General features: G+C 36.9%; 1 long non-coding RNA gene across 3 annotated transcripts; it reads right to left on the bottom strand.

Moving 5' to 3' along the window:
- Nucleotides 1–4,935: 4,935 nt before the first annotated feature.
- On the bottom strand, nt 4,936–10,963 carry LOC144964702 (uncharacterized). Of its 3 annotated transcripts, XR_013643916.1 has the most exons (8): nt 10,801–10,963; nt 10,262–10,308; nt 9,603–9,655; nt 8,867–8,972; nt 7,816–7,883; nt 6,546–6,599; nt 5,469–5,541; nt 4,936–5,008 (listed from the first exon to the last, which is right to left on the bottom strand). It is a non-coding gene; the product is annotated as an uncharacterized LOC144964702 (long non-coding RNA). The 3 variants fall into 3 exon arrangements; XR_013643917.1 differs by lacking the exons at nt 10,262–10,308; nt 10,801–10,963 and adding an exon at nt 10,427–10,563; XR_013643918.1 differs by lacking the exons at nt 10,262–10,308; nt 10,801–10,963 and adding an exon at nt 9,855–9,881.
- Between the last annotated feature and the right edge of the window lie 2,614 nt (nt 10,964–13,577).

Here is a 13,577-nt window from a genome sequence, read left to right on the forward strand (position 1 = left end):
CAACAAATCAAGGTTAATCGAGCTCAATCAAAGTAATTAAAATAGAGACTAAATTGCACAGCGTCCCTGGTCGCATTAAAAAGAAAATGGCGACCTCTCACTAGCCAGTTTTGATGACGTATTCCCCCCTGTTGTCATATCTAGTCCCGTGTAATCTGTGGACGCAGCTGACAAGTCGAGCAATGGGAGAATCGACACTTCGCCATTGTCACACAATAGCAATAGTCTTTGAAAATTTTATAAAGCGCCGTCTCTGCACTGTCTGCCCCAGTATGCAGATCGGTACTTTTAGATCATATTTTTTTCACAAAAGGAGGTCTAGCTATTTCAAGACATTTTTTTCCAGAATCTTAGATATGAAGTAATAATTTGATATAAGACAGTAATTTTTCAAATTGTCAGGGTCTAAATTTGGTTTCTTAAGAGTTGAAATTGCTGTTTGTTTTTTTTTTGCAATCATGCAAAGATCCGAAGGACAACGAATCATTAATAATCAAGGTTACATAGTCGATGGTTGAATATAATAGGGCTGCTGAAGCGATTGTGGATGTAGATGTAGGAGTGATGTTGATGTGGTCGTTGTTGCAGTGGTGGTTGGATTATGATGTGGTAGTAGGGATGTTAATGTATTGGTTGTTTGTTTTTGGTTTAAAGAGTTTTACGGCGCTTGCAACACATTTAGGTTATATCAGCGCCAGGAAAAATGAAGAAAATGGGATAGTAAAAAGTTCTAGAATTACAATTAAAGCACCCAAGAAAAGAAATAAGGCATAGGGGAACTGGAAACAAATAGGGATCAGATGTAGATTCCAAGAGATTACCACCAACGTACTTAGTTTGAGATCACCAATAAGTCCTATCCGGACACACGCACAAAATCCAACAGAGGACTACACTTAAATGCTTACATTATAAATTAAAAATAACAAATATAATAATACATAACAGAGAGATGATTTACAAGGGGAAAAAATATCATCTCCCAAAACAATAACTATGCATTTGATTGTTTCCCTCTCAGCTAGGACTCCGGCCAGGGCCAGGACAAAACCAAGTAATTTCATTCCAAGACAAAGGCAGAAAGCATTGTGGAAAACAGATATAAGATGATAGAAGACACAGTATGTACTCCCCCCCCCCCCTGCCCACTATGGAATGTATTGGTTGTAACGAAAAGAAAAGAATCGTGATGGTGATGGGCCGAAGATTCTCAGCCCAGCTCCTGCTACTATTACCACAACAGCCACTACCACTTCGGCTGCTCCGTTTAGATTCCTCTAGTACATCCCAACTCCTATCTATACATTGAGCACATTTCGTGTTTTGATTAAATAATTTGATAAAGGCATAAGTACGTATATGTTAGAATTATTTAGGGGCCCTTGTAACACAATTACATCGTTTCAGCGTCAGAAAAAAGGAACAAAATAGGTTTTTCAATTTTAAGATTCACAATTTAAAAAGCTCACAAGAAAAAGAAAAAGGGTTAAAATAGAGAACATGTGTAGATTCTAAGAGCACACCATCATCGTACTAAGTTTGAAATGACCTGGAAGTCTCATCTAGACACCAGCACAGGATCTCACTTAGAAGACCACAACAGCTTACAAATCGTAATCAAAAAACAGAGGATTTACAAGAAAAACATATCTCCTCCAAAAACTAACACTATACATTTGATTTTTTCCCTTACTGCCAAGGACTCCGGAAAGGGTCAGGACAAAACCAAGTAATCCCATTCAAAGACAAAGGCAGAAAGCAACATAGAAAGATATAAGACGCTGTATGTGACCACTTTCCCACCGCCCATCCCATTTTGACATCGGACCCCGTTAACTTTCCTCCAGATTTAACAGACTCAGCTATCCAATCACAGCATAAGTGTTTGGGGGAAAAGAATATCATGAAACTATATAAGTGGCCCATCATATCGAAAAAATATCATATTGGAGTGAACCCAAGGCTAAAAAATTATTTAAGAATTCAAAAGACCAAAAAATGGCAAAGATTTAGTTTTTGTCAGTGTCCGGAAAATATATTTATCGTCCCCAAATAGAACTCTTAAAAACCTGGCCTCAGTATTATATTTTTGAGAATTTCAGATTGAAATCAACCTACCAAAATACCATTTTGATCTAAATCCAAAAACAAAATAGCAAAGGGACTCGCTGACCATTGAAAAATATTTTGAAAATAATTCGGAAAAACAAATTAGAAAAAAACAATGCAATCCACCTGCCTCTAATTTATGTCAGAGTTTCATGGCGACATAAGTAGCTAATTTAAGCACCAATGATAAAGGAAAAGTCGGTCTGAAGATAAAAGCACCAAAGGAAAAGCAAGATAAAAGTGACTGATTCAAAATGGAACAGAAGATTCTTCGAGCAATCCATTGCTGTGCCTACTTAAATTACATAATAGTCGAATAGGCACAAGCGAAAGATCCCGGTATTAAGAACATTCAGGTGCTCACAGAGTAAAATAGATTAAGAATTAAAACAGATTATTTGCAAGGAAAAAATATCTTTCGAAAAAAATTCTACATTTGAGCATGTTCCTCCCAGCTAAGGGTCCCCGCCAAGCATCTCAATCCAGAACAAAGACAAAGAGCAAAATGGAAAGGAAAACGTATCGGGGATATAAGACGCAGCAAATGTCTGCCCATTTTGGGAGGTTAAGAGGCCCCGATCAATCTATTTGAAAAAAAGGAAAAATTCCAGCCAAAGCCCTGACAAAACCAATTAGTATTAATCTAGGGCAAAAGCAAGTTCAAATGATAAAGGATTTTTGTTTTTGAAGGTTTTATGGCGCTTGCAATGTCATATAAGCGCCAGTAAAAAGGAAGAACATGGAATAGTAAAAAGTTCTAGAATTACAATTAATGCGTCCAAGAAAAGGTAAGACGAGGGGGAATTTGTTCAAATATAAATAGAAAACTGATAAAGATTCCAAGAGCACACTATCAAAGAACTCTTGAGATCACCTTAAGGTCTCATCGAGACAAGCACAGGTCCCAACTTAGAGGGATACATTCAAATGGGTATTCCAGTCTTTCCTTTGAATAGACCCTAGAGACAAATTTTTCCTATGGACAAATAAAGGGAATGTTATCTATTTTTATTTTTTAATTTATTTTTAAACTGATGAGAGCAAAGAACCATGCCAAAAAGGGGGGAGGGGGTGGATAACCAGGTTCTAGACAAGAATCAACTAGGCTGGCCAAGACACTTAAAAGAATATTAAATTGATTTAGAAGATCTTCAAGTTTGCTTAAACCCTTTTGTAAAGCACTGTGTGTACATTTAATGAACATTTGGTAATATAATTAAAATTCATGAATAAGTTTTTTTATCGTGCTCAAAGCGCTTTACATTGGGTCCTGATCAACAACACTAACATGCATGACATGACTTGACGCCCCTTAGGTGATGTTACAATTTTTTTCGGACAGAGACAACGCAATTAACGGCTACTTATTTTACACCCGAGTATGATGTAAATGCGAGTAAAGAGCATTTTCCTACGACTCAACCTATGCGTCGAGTGAGGCTGGAACCCAGGTTCTTCCGATCCGAAAGCGAGTGTCATACCACAAAACCACATAGTCGCACATTTGACAATAAGATGCATGAAGTAAAAGCACAAAACAGGACAAATGTTTTCTTTTTAATTGTTTCACGGCACTTGCAACACATTTAGGTCATATCAGTGCCATTAAAAGGGAAGAAAATGGGATAGTAAAAAGTTCTAAAACAATTGAAGTGCCCAGGAAAAAGGAAGACGAAGGGGGGTAGTTCAAATAGGGAACAAACGATTTTAAGAGCACACCGTCAGTGTACATTAGTTTGAGATCACCTAAATGTCTTATCCTGATACAAGCACATGTCCCCGCTAAGAGGAACAAATCGCATAATATATGTATAAAAAATAATACAGTACATAACAGAGATGATTTACAAGTTAAAAAAAATCTCCCAAAACATTTGACCGTTTCCCTCCCAGCCAGGGTATCCGATCAGGGCAATGACAAAACCAAGTAATCTCATTCCAAGGCAAGGACAGAAAGCATGTTGGAAAATGGATATAGGGGGATAGAAGAATACACAGCAAGTGACCTGCACACCATGGAAGATGAAAGACCACACCCAGGGAGAATAGAAGATAAAACGTTCGTGTCAATCACACCTGGGAGGCGTTTTGCATCACAAATTAAATTTAGATTCTTAAAAACGCCAAAGGGAAAAGCTCAGTGAGAACAAAAGTGGATCAAGAAGTGAATTTCAAAAGAAATCTATCCAGGGGTCTAGGTCAGTGATCACATGTTTATTTTGTTTTGGTTTTAAGGGTTTTACGGCGCTTGCAACACATTTTGGCTATATCAGCGCCAGATAAAAAGAAAATGGGATAGTAAAAAGTTATAGAATTACAATAAAAGCGCCCAAGAAAATAAGACAATGGAGAACTGGGAACAAATAGGGGTCAGATGTAGATTCCAAGAGAATACCACCAATGTACTTAGTTTGAGATCACCTATAAGTCTCATCCGGATACAAGCACAAGATCCAATAAAAAGGAATACACTCAAATGCTTACATAAAACATTCAAAATAAATATAATAAAACATATGATTGAGAGACATGATTTACAAGGAAAAACAATAACTATGCACTTGACTGTTTCCCTCCCATCCAGGATCCCGGCCAGGGCCAGGACAAAACCAAGTAATCTCACTCCATGACAAAGAAATCAAGGTGAAAAACAGATATAAGGGGATATGAGACACAATAACTGCCTCCCTGCCCACTATGGGAGGTCAGAACCCCATCCAGAGTGATTGCACGAACGGCCCATCAAGAAAATGGGCTGCCCACCCCCATTATTTTCAATAAACAAAACGGAAAAACCAAAGGAAAAACAAAAACACAAAGGAAAACTAGGATTAAACGATTTTATTCATTGTCAACTTTTTTTCCTACATGGCATCCACAGATCTGTCAGAAAAGGTCACTGAAATGAAAAACAATAAAAAATGATTGGGAATATTTATACAAACAGAAAATAGACTCGTTAAACAAAAATAAAACGCATCACTTTTTGAACTCATTTTAATAAACAATCTAGAAATTGGCTTTTAATTTTATTATTTTTCTATATACGTCGTTTATCATTGACCACTAAGTAAAAATATTTAGTATTTCAAACATCCAGGGATCAGGTTACCACATTTAAAAGTGGTTATGCCTAATAGTCATTGGTACTAAGGTTGTGGTGCGACTTAATTATAATCTATGGGTTACCAAATATGTGGACTTATTTGCAGGTCTGATAACCTTTCCCTAAACTTGTTCAACACGAAATAAGCACCTAACTATCAAAGTAGCTGACAAGCATAGTTCATTTCCAGCCGTAAATCTTACAGAGTTGGAGTTTATTGGGGTTTATTATTAATTAAAAAATTATGCTGCACCTTGGAAAGGATGATTTTGTTTGTTTGTTGCTTTAGGTCTCTTCCAACACAATTGAGGTTATATGAGAGACCGCTGAAACAAAAAAAACAAGCAATCTAACAAAAATAATACAAATGTAAATCAAAATCATAACCTAAAGATATCATAAGCTAAATTATAAATAACCAAGAACAAACAGGCAGAAGATTTACAGAAAAAAAATATCCCTGTCAAAAATACAATCACAAACTAAAGAAGCAGGATAGGCTAGTAAAGAGAAGAAACGACATCACTATCGGATCGTACACCCATGCGAACATCATAGGTATATGATTCAAGGGTGATGCCCCCATCCAACCACCCGCGGAAAGGATGATGTTATATTTCAAAGTAATTTCTACTAAACCTTATAGACCCAGCAACTCAAGCACAGAAAAATAAACTTCACGCTGATTCACTGTCACGAGGTTAAAGATGGAAATGATGCAGACATGCAATTAATTGTGATAGAAGAAAAAACCGTTCTTTTACTAGAATTCATTTTGGTAAGGACAAAAAGTGAGGTTTTACTGCCCAGATGAAATCATAAAATATTCAGGTTTGTAATTGCTAGCATCGTTGTATGTGTTGTCTGTATTGAGTAAATACTTGTCTCACTGACGAACAGAACCAATCCAAACACATATACTCCAAGTGATAAGTCTCAATTGATTTAAACTGCTATAAATATTAATTTATAATAATAATTGAGCTGTTATAAAGTGCATTATCGACTAAACATGCTCAAAGCGCTTTACAAGGGGTCCCTGGCCAAAAGTAACACTTAACATTTAGGAGCGGGACACGATGCCTGTTGAGTGATATTACAATTTTTTCGGACAGATACAACGCAGTTAACAGCAAGGTACTCCTCTTACACCTGAGTACAGTGAGAGAAAGTGAGTAAAGAGCCTTTTCCAAGGACTCAACTATGCACTGAGCGAGGCTCAAACCCAGGATCGCCGAAAGCGATCGTCATACCACTAGATCTCATAGCTGCACAAAAATCACGTTTATTACTCAACATCTTTCTTCAAATTTGATATAGAGATACTTACCAAATTATGCAGCTTTGTGTACTGTTTGAGATTAACTGGAAACGAGCGATATGGCTGAGGAACAAAAATATAGATATTAGCATTCGTCATTATTAAAATCTGCAGGAAAATACGAAAATCGTTTCTTTTTTTTTAAATTAAAGATAATTGGACATACTAAAAACAATTTAAAAACGCTAAATTTTAAATTAGAAAGAACAATGATGATGGTTAGTGAAATCTTTAGAATTATACCAGATACTATACATATATTTGAAGCATTGACTGAATTATTTTCATGATGTGTCGAAATCTTTTTAAAAAAAAAGAAAATGGGATTATTTTTGTTTCTGTTTTTAAGGGTTTTACGGCGCTTGCAACACATTTAGGTCATATCAGTGCCAGTAAAAAGGAAGAAAATTGGATAGTAAAAACATTCTAGATGAACGGTTATAAGGACTTGAGGAAAAAGTAAGGCATAGGGGAAATGGTTCAAATGGGGAACAGATGTAGATTCAAAGAGCACACAATCAGTGTACTTCGTTTGAGATAACCTAAAAGTCTCACCCAGACACCAGCACAAGATCCCACCAAGAGGAATAGACTCAAACCTTACAAATCATTGGTTAAAATAAAACAATAACAGTACATAACAGAGATGATTTACAAGAATAAAAATATCTCCCAACACTTTAACAATACATTCGACGGTTTCCCTCCCAGCTAGAGTATCCGGCCAAAGCCAGACAAGGACAAAGCATTGTTTTTGTTTTTAGGGGTTTCACTGCACTTGCAACACATTTAGGTCATATCAGCATCAGTAACAAGGGAGAAAATGGGATAGCCAAAAGTTATAGAATTATAATTAAAACACCCAAGAAAAAGTAAGAAAAAGGGGAATTGGTTCAAATAGGGAACAGATGTAGATTCCAAGAGCACACTATCAATTTACTGAAATCACCTAAATTTCTCATCCTGTCACAAGCCAAAACATATTACAGTGCATAACAGATGATCTAAAAGACAAAAAAATACCATCTACCAAAACCCTTAACAATACATTTGACTGTTTCCCTCCCAGCTGTGGTATCCAGCCAAAGCCAGGACAAAACCAAGTAATCTCATTCCAAGACGGACAGATAGCATGTTGGAAAACAGATATAGGGGGATAGAAGTCACAGTAAATGCCTCCCGGCCAACTATGGAAGGTCAGGGACCCCACCAGAAACCATTATGCAATTCACTCAATACAACCATATAAATTATCACTAGACAAGTTTTAAACACTTACCAATATCGATGATGAAACCTCAGTTTTGAATGGCGACTTTTCACCCTTTTGATGTGTCTGTTATAAGACTGTAGAGGAAAGAGAAAAATTATACTACAATATTTTTTTTCCAACAACTCGGGTCTCTGATACCATTAGCTATAAGATTCGACATCCCATATTCGCCAACGTTACTCAGCCTAGACATAAAAAACTGGAGCTTTTATATAGTGAACTAAATATGCTCAAAGCTCTTTACAAGGAACCCTAGTCAACAGCAAAATTTAACATATTGGATGAGACATGATGCCTGCTATGTGACAGACAACGCTCTTAACGGCTAGGTACTAATTTTTCACCCGAGTACAATGAGAAAATGTGAGTAAAGAGCCTTTTACAAGGACCCAACTATGCACTGCTCAAAGCGGGATTCGATTTCAGGACCTTCCGAATTCTCAGGAAAAACCTCTGCATTCACATGCCAAGTGACCCTTAAGGAAAACGTGACAATTTCTTTAGCAGAGCCACCCAGATTCAACAAAGGCATCACTTGGCCAAGGTCAATTTGTGCCAATATCTAACCACTCTCTCCATCCGATCCACAGTGTAAAACAGAAAAACAGAAAATTGACAAACTTGAAAATGATTGTTTATACGCTTCACACAATGTAAAACTGAACACAAAACATTCTTTATCAACTGGAAATGTATAATGCATAATACTGAGACAAACATTAAATCAAATATATAGAATAAAATGCACTTAAAGATAATATATTACAAGTGCTTAATTTGAATTGAGGTTCTAGTTGAAATGATTAACGTTTAGATAACGATTGCACATTGGGTACCATTATTACCATCTTTCTTTTCAATTATTACAATCCGTCACAAGTGTATGAAGAATGCAACTCCTAAAACTGAAGTTTAATGATAGTTTCCGTGCTGGAAATCATTGACACAGGTAACATAACTCTAAACAAGGGGGTCACCTAACAAAATCCTAGCTAAACGTAACAAGATTAAATAATGATTTGTTTAAATAAATGATAATTAGAAGGTGACTACCTACCAATTTGCGTTTATGTGCATCTTAAGACATCAAAGTAATTTTTGTTTGTTTGTTTGTTTGTTGCTTTAGGTCTCTTCCAACACAATTGAGGTTATATGAGAGACCGCTGAAACAAAAAAAACAAGCAATCTAACAAAAATAGTACAAATGTAAATCAAAATCATAACCTAAAGATATAAGCTAAACTATAAATAACCAAGAACAAACAGGCAGAAGATTTACAGAAAAAAAAAATCCCCTGTCAAAAATACAATCACAAACCAAAGAAGCAGGATAGGCTAGTAACGAGAAGAAACGACATCACTATCGGATCGTACACCCATGCGAACATCATAGGTATATGATTCAAGGGTGATGCTCCCATCCAACCACCCGCTCAAAGCAATTTAGTCCACCTGTCCTGTAGAGGAACAAAAATCAAACATAATTAGCTGTTGTCACTGTATACTGGTTCATAATATGAATTTTGAATAGAAATTAAGTCATGTAAAATATTTACATAGTACATGAAAACATTGATAAAAAAATAATAAATTCGGGTACGTTATATATATGGAACAGTGAATGCCTTCTTACCATCAACATTGAAGAACATGCAGAGCTTGATAACAGCACAATGGTTTCTACAATAAATAAGCAAGAAGGAACATGGGGTCAACTCCAAAAATTCTAGCTAAACGAAAAAATAAAACGGGATTCAGTTTAAATACATGATACTAAGAAGCTGACTACCTACCAATTTGCGTTTATGTGCATCTCAAGACATCAAAGTAATTTGGTCCACCTATCCTGCAGAGGAATAAAAATCAAACGAAGTTAGCGGTTGTCACAGTATAGTGGTCCAAAATATAAATTTTGAATAGAAATTAAGTCATGTAAAATATTTACATAAAAAAACATTTAAAAAAAGAAATACATATGTGTATGGGATAACATACATTGACCATACGGATAAAACAAATCTATGGAACAGTTAATACCTCCGTACCATCAACATGAAAGAACACGCAGAGCTTGTTTGCATCACAATGGTCGCTACAATAAAGAGGCAAGACAGAACAAGGGGTCACCTACAAAAATCCTAGCAAAACTAATGAATTAAAATATTATTCAGTTTAAATGCATGATACTTAGAAGCTTACCGCTTATCAATGTGCAACTTAAAACATCTAAGTAATTTAATTCACCAGTCATTATAAATTCAAGAATGTTTGTCAGCTGCAGAGAGAAGGAAGTTAGTGGTTGTCAGAACGTACTGATCCATATATGAATTTTGAATAAAAATTAAGTTATAATTTATAAACCTGAAAATATTGAAATAGAAATGTCATATACATATATGGGACAACACCTTTTACCAATACAGATCTATGAAACAGTTGAATGCCTCCTTACCATCAACCATGAAAGGACAACATACAGAGCTTGTACGATGACGATTTCTACAATAAAGAAGATATACACATATTTAGGCTACTACAGGGATTGCCAATTGCAGTAAAGGTAATAAAAATTGTATAGTGTACTGTTTAGTTAATCCATTCTCATTTTAACACTTACCAAGACAGCTCCAAGTGAACGTAGAAACCCCACTCGTTTTTGAATGATTCGATTTTACACTTGTAAATATCTTTATTTGTGAATGAAAAAGAAACTATATAGAACACATGAACTTTAAATAAATCTCTTTAGCTGGTCAGGTCTGCGAGCCCTTTGTCCTGAGTAAGTAATAATGGACTTGACCAGAGTCGTAAACAACCGAGTCCACAATTTCTTTTTGAAATTAGAAAGATCACACCACTTACTAAAACTTATCTTAAATAGTAATAATTATTCGACATTGTAACTAATTAACATTCCATAACGGCTAAAAGATGAAGTAAAAAGAGTTGGTGCAACTACGGAAGTCCTCCCTAAATCTCATAAACACTCACCAAGTAGCTGCTCCACGTTGATGAAATCTCACTGATTTGAATGATTGACTTCCATCTTTTAAAATGCCTGAAATAAGTGATATAAAGCAAAAAAAGTAATTTATTAGAATATTTTTAAAATCAATCTCTTTAGCTGGTCAGGCTATGCTCCCTTTTGCGTCGGGAGCAGTGATCCCGTTTTATATCCCGCCAGCCACGGTCCCGTGCCGCTTCCGCTTTACCAGTCCGCTCCGTGTCAACCTTTAAGGAAAACACCCACATTAACGTGGCGGGGAGGTGCGACTACGGGTTTCCACCATGTCGTGTCAGTGACGCTCAAGGCAAACCTGACCCATGGCATCTTTAGCAGACTACCCGGATTCGATTAAGGCATCATTTGACCAACGCCAAATGGTGCCAAGATCGAACCACTCCCTCCTTCCCGCCCAATGTGCAACAGAAAATTGGCATATAGTAAGTAAAATGCACTTGCTTAAGACAAGCTCATAATACAAATGCCATTTATTATTATATTGCTTTGAGATGACGAAATGTCAATTTAAATGCATAACGCTTAGTTAAATTGCACATTGGGCACAATGCTACCATCTTTGCTTTTGATTATCAACTGAATCACACAAAAAAATAAAAATAATGTAAAGCTTTAGTCCATCACGACCTCTAAAGCTGGAATTGCTGAAATGTAATTTTCTCTTGTCAGTCATCACACCTGAGGAACATAAGTCAACACATTCCGCTACAGAGTAGACCTAGATAGAAGACAAGACCAAGATCCCCAAAGAAACCTCTAGTTCGTGCACCACAGGAGAGGTGTAGACAGGAAATAGGACAAATGTTCACTTGAAATAAGACATCAGAGATGTCCATAGGTTCGAAACATATGCATTGCTGTAGCGCATTTTTAAGCATTCGCCATGCTCATTGCGCTTCATCAAGCTACAAGGGGGTCGCCCACCACCGATGTAGGTGTTGGTGATTCAGATTTTGATAAACAATTGCGTAGATGGTAACATTTTTACCTGAAAAAAAAGAGTTGTGGCCACCTTGAAGTCCTCGAATTCACATCACACAATCCAATGCGCGAAATCCTTGAATGCGTGAAATCCTCCTTGAATAAGCGAAATCCTCGTCGAATGCGCGAAATCCTCGTCGAATGCGCGAAATCCTCGTCGAATCCGCGAAAGCCACCGAAAATGCTGGAAAGCCGACGCGAATACGCAAATGCTGCCGCCGCGAATACGCAAATCCTCCTCGAATGCGCGAAGTCGCCGCGAATACGCAAAAGCCGCCGCGAATGCGCGAAGTCGCCGCGAATACGCAAAAGCCGCCGCGAATGCGCCAAACCCTCCCGACTACAACATTTACTAATAAAACAGCCCAACTTGCTCCATTCTAAATGTTACTATGGCTTTACCAGACCAGGAGGCCTCCAGTAAGGGAAATCCAAAGCACCACGTCGAATGAAGTACACAAACACCACATCACTTCTAATTTTGCCTAACGCAAAATATAATCCACTCTAGCCGTGGTCCCTAGTCTAACCTGGCAAGGTCTAACTAAGACAAGAAGGGAAAGAGGGGCGAAACGAAAGGCCGGGCCCCAGCCTATCATCTCTAGAATAGACGAGAACAGACAGTGACAGTTAGACACCCACCTCTCACCACGGTGTCTAAGCTGAAACTGAAGATTTTTCGACAGAAAGTCACACATTAAACTCCTCAGTGTGTAGTTAGTGGTGAATTGTTTTTACGTGTAATCTTAACCATGTAAACATGTTACCATTCCGCTTATCAACAACTCGGTTAATGGGAGCGATCTATAGATAGTTCGAAGATGACGTCAATCAGGTCTTTGTTATTGTTTTTTGCCATCCGCGTTTATGAGTAATGCTCACTGAACAGTATTACCCCGACTATAAACGTTCATGGATACACACAGTTTTGTGTGTTGGTCCGTTATACTTCCGGATGGCAATGTTATGAGCTTCTTAGCCAAGCGCATACTATCTATATTCATGTTTTCGTCCAATTCATTAATGACATGATTTGTTGCTGTCCAACGATTGGATATTTCTTAACAAATGTAAACACGCTGCTCTGTTTACAAATGTTATAAACATACCCGTGTGTCAAGCTGAATCAAATGACCAATCGCGATGCTAGATATTTAAAAAGCTGTGAACACTTTTCACTAAGTGGTTCACCTTGAGCACATTTTAAAATGTGACCAATGATCTCGATCACATGGAAAGTTAATATAGGTCATATCATGCCCATGGCAGTTCATCATCATCAACATCATCATTACAATCATTATCATCATCATCATCATTATCATCATCATCATCATCATCATCATCATCATCATCATCATCGTCATCAAAATAATTTGAGATCGATCACTACTACACTGCTGTCTTATGACAAAAGGATGTAAGTGCCATGGAGTTAGTATTAAGCTATGGTCGGAAATGTGTTCGAAATTCTTAGGATTTGTTTTATGTTTCAATTTCAAAATGTTGTATTTCTAATAGTGTTATACCACACATTACTACATTGTCGGATTGATATCGATGGAACGAAGTTGACGTCACTCAGGTCTTTATTAATGATTTTTGCCATCCATGTTTATAAGTAATTCTCACTAAACTGTATTAACCAGACGATAAACGTTCAAGGCTTCACATAGTTTTGTGTGTTGGACTTATACTTTCGGATGGCAATGTTCTGAGTTTCTTAGCCAAGCGCACCGCATATGTAGAATTCAGTGAGAACTTC

The sequence above is a fragment of the Berghia stephanieae genome, chromosome 1, assembly GCF_034508935.2.
Source record: "Berghia stephanieae isolate SIO BIC M18660-M18661 chromosome 1, UCSD_Bste_1.3, whole genome shotgun sequence".
In the NCBI taxonomy this organism is placed as follows: Eukaryota; Metazoa; Mollusca; class Gastropoda; order Nudibranchia; family Aeolidiidae; genus Berghia; species Berghia stephanieae.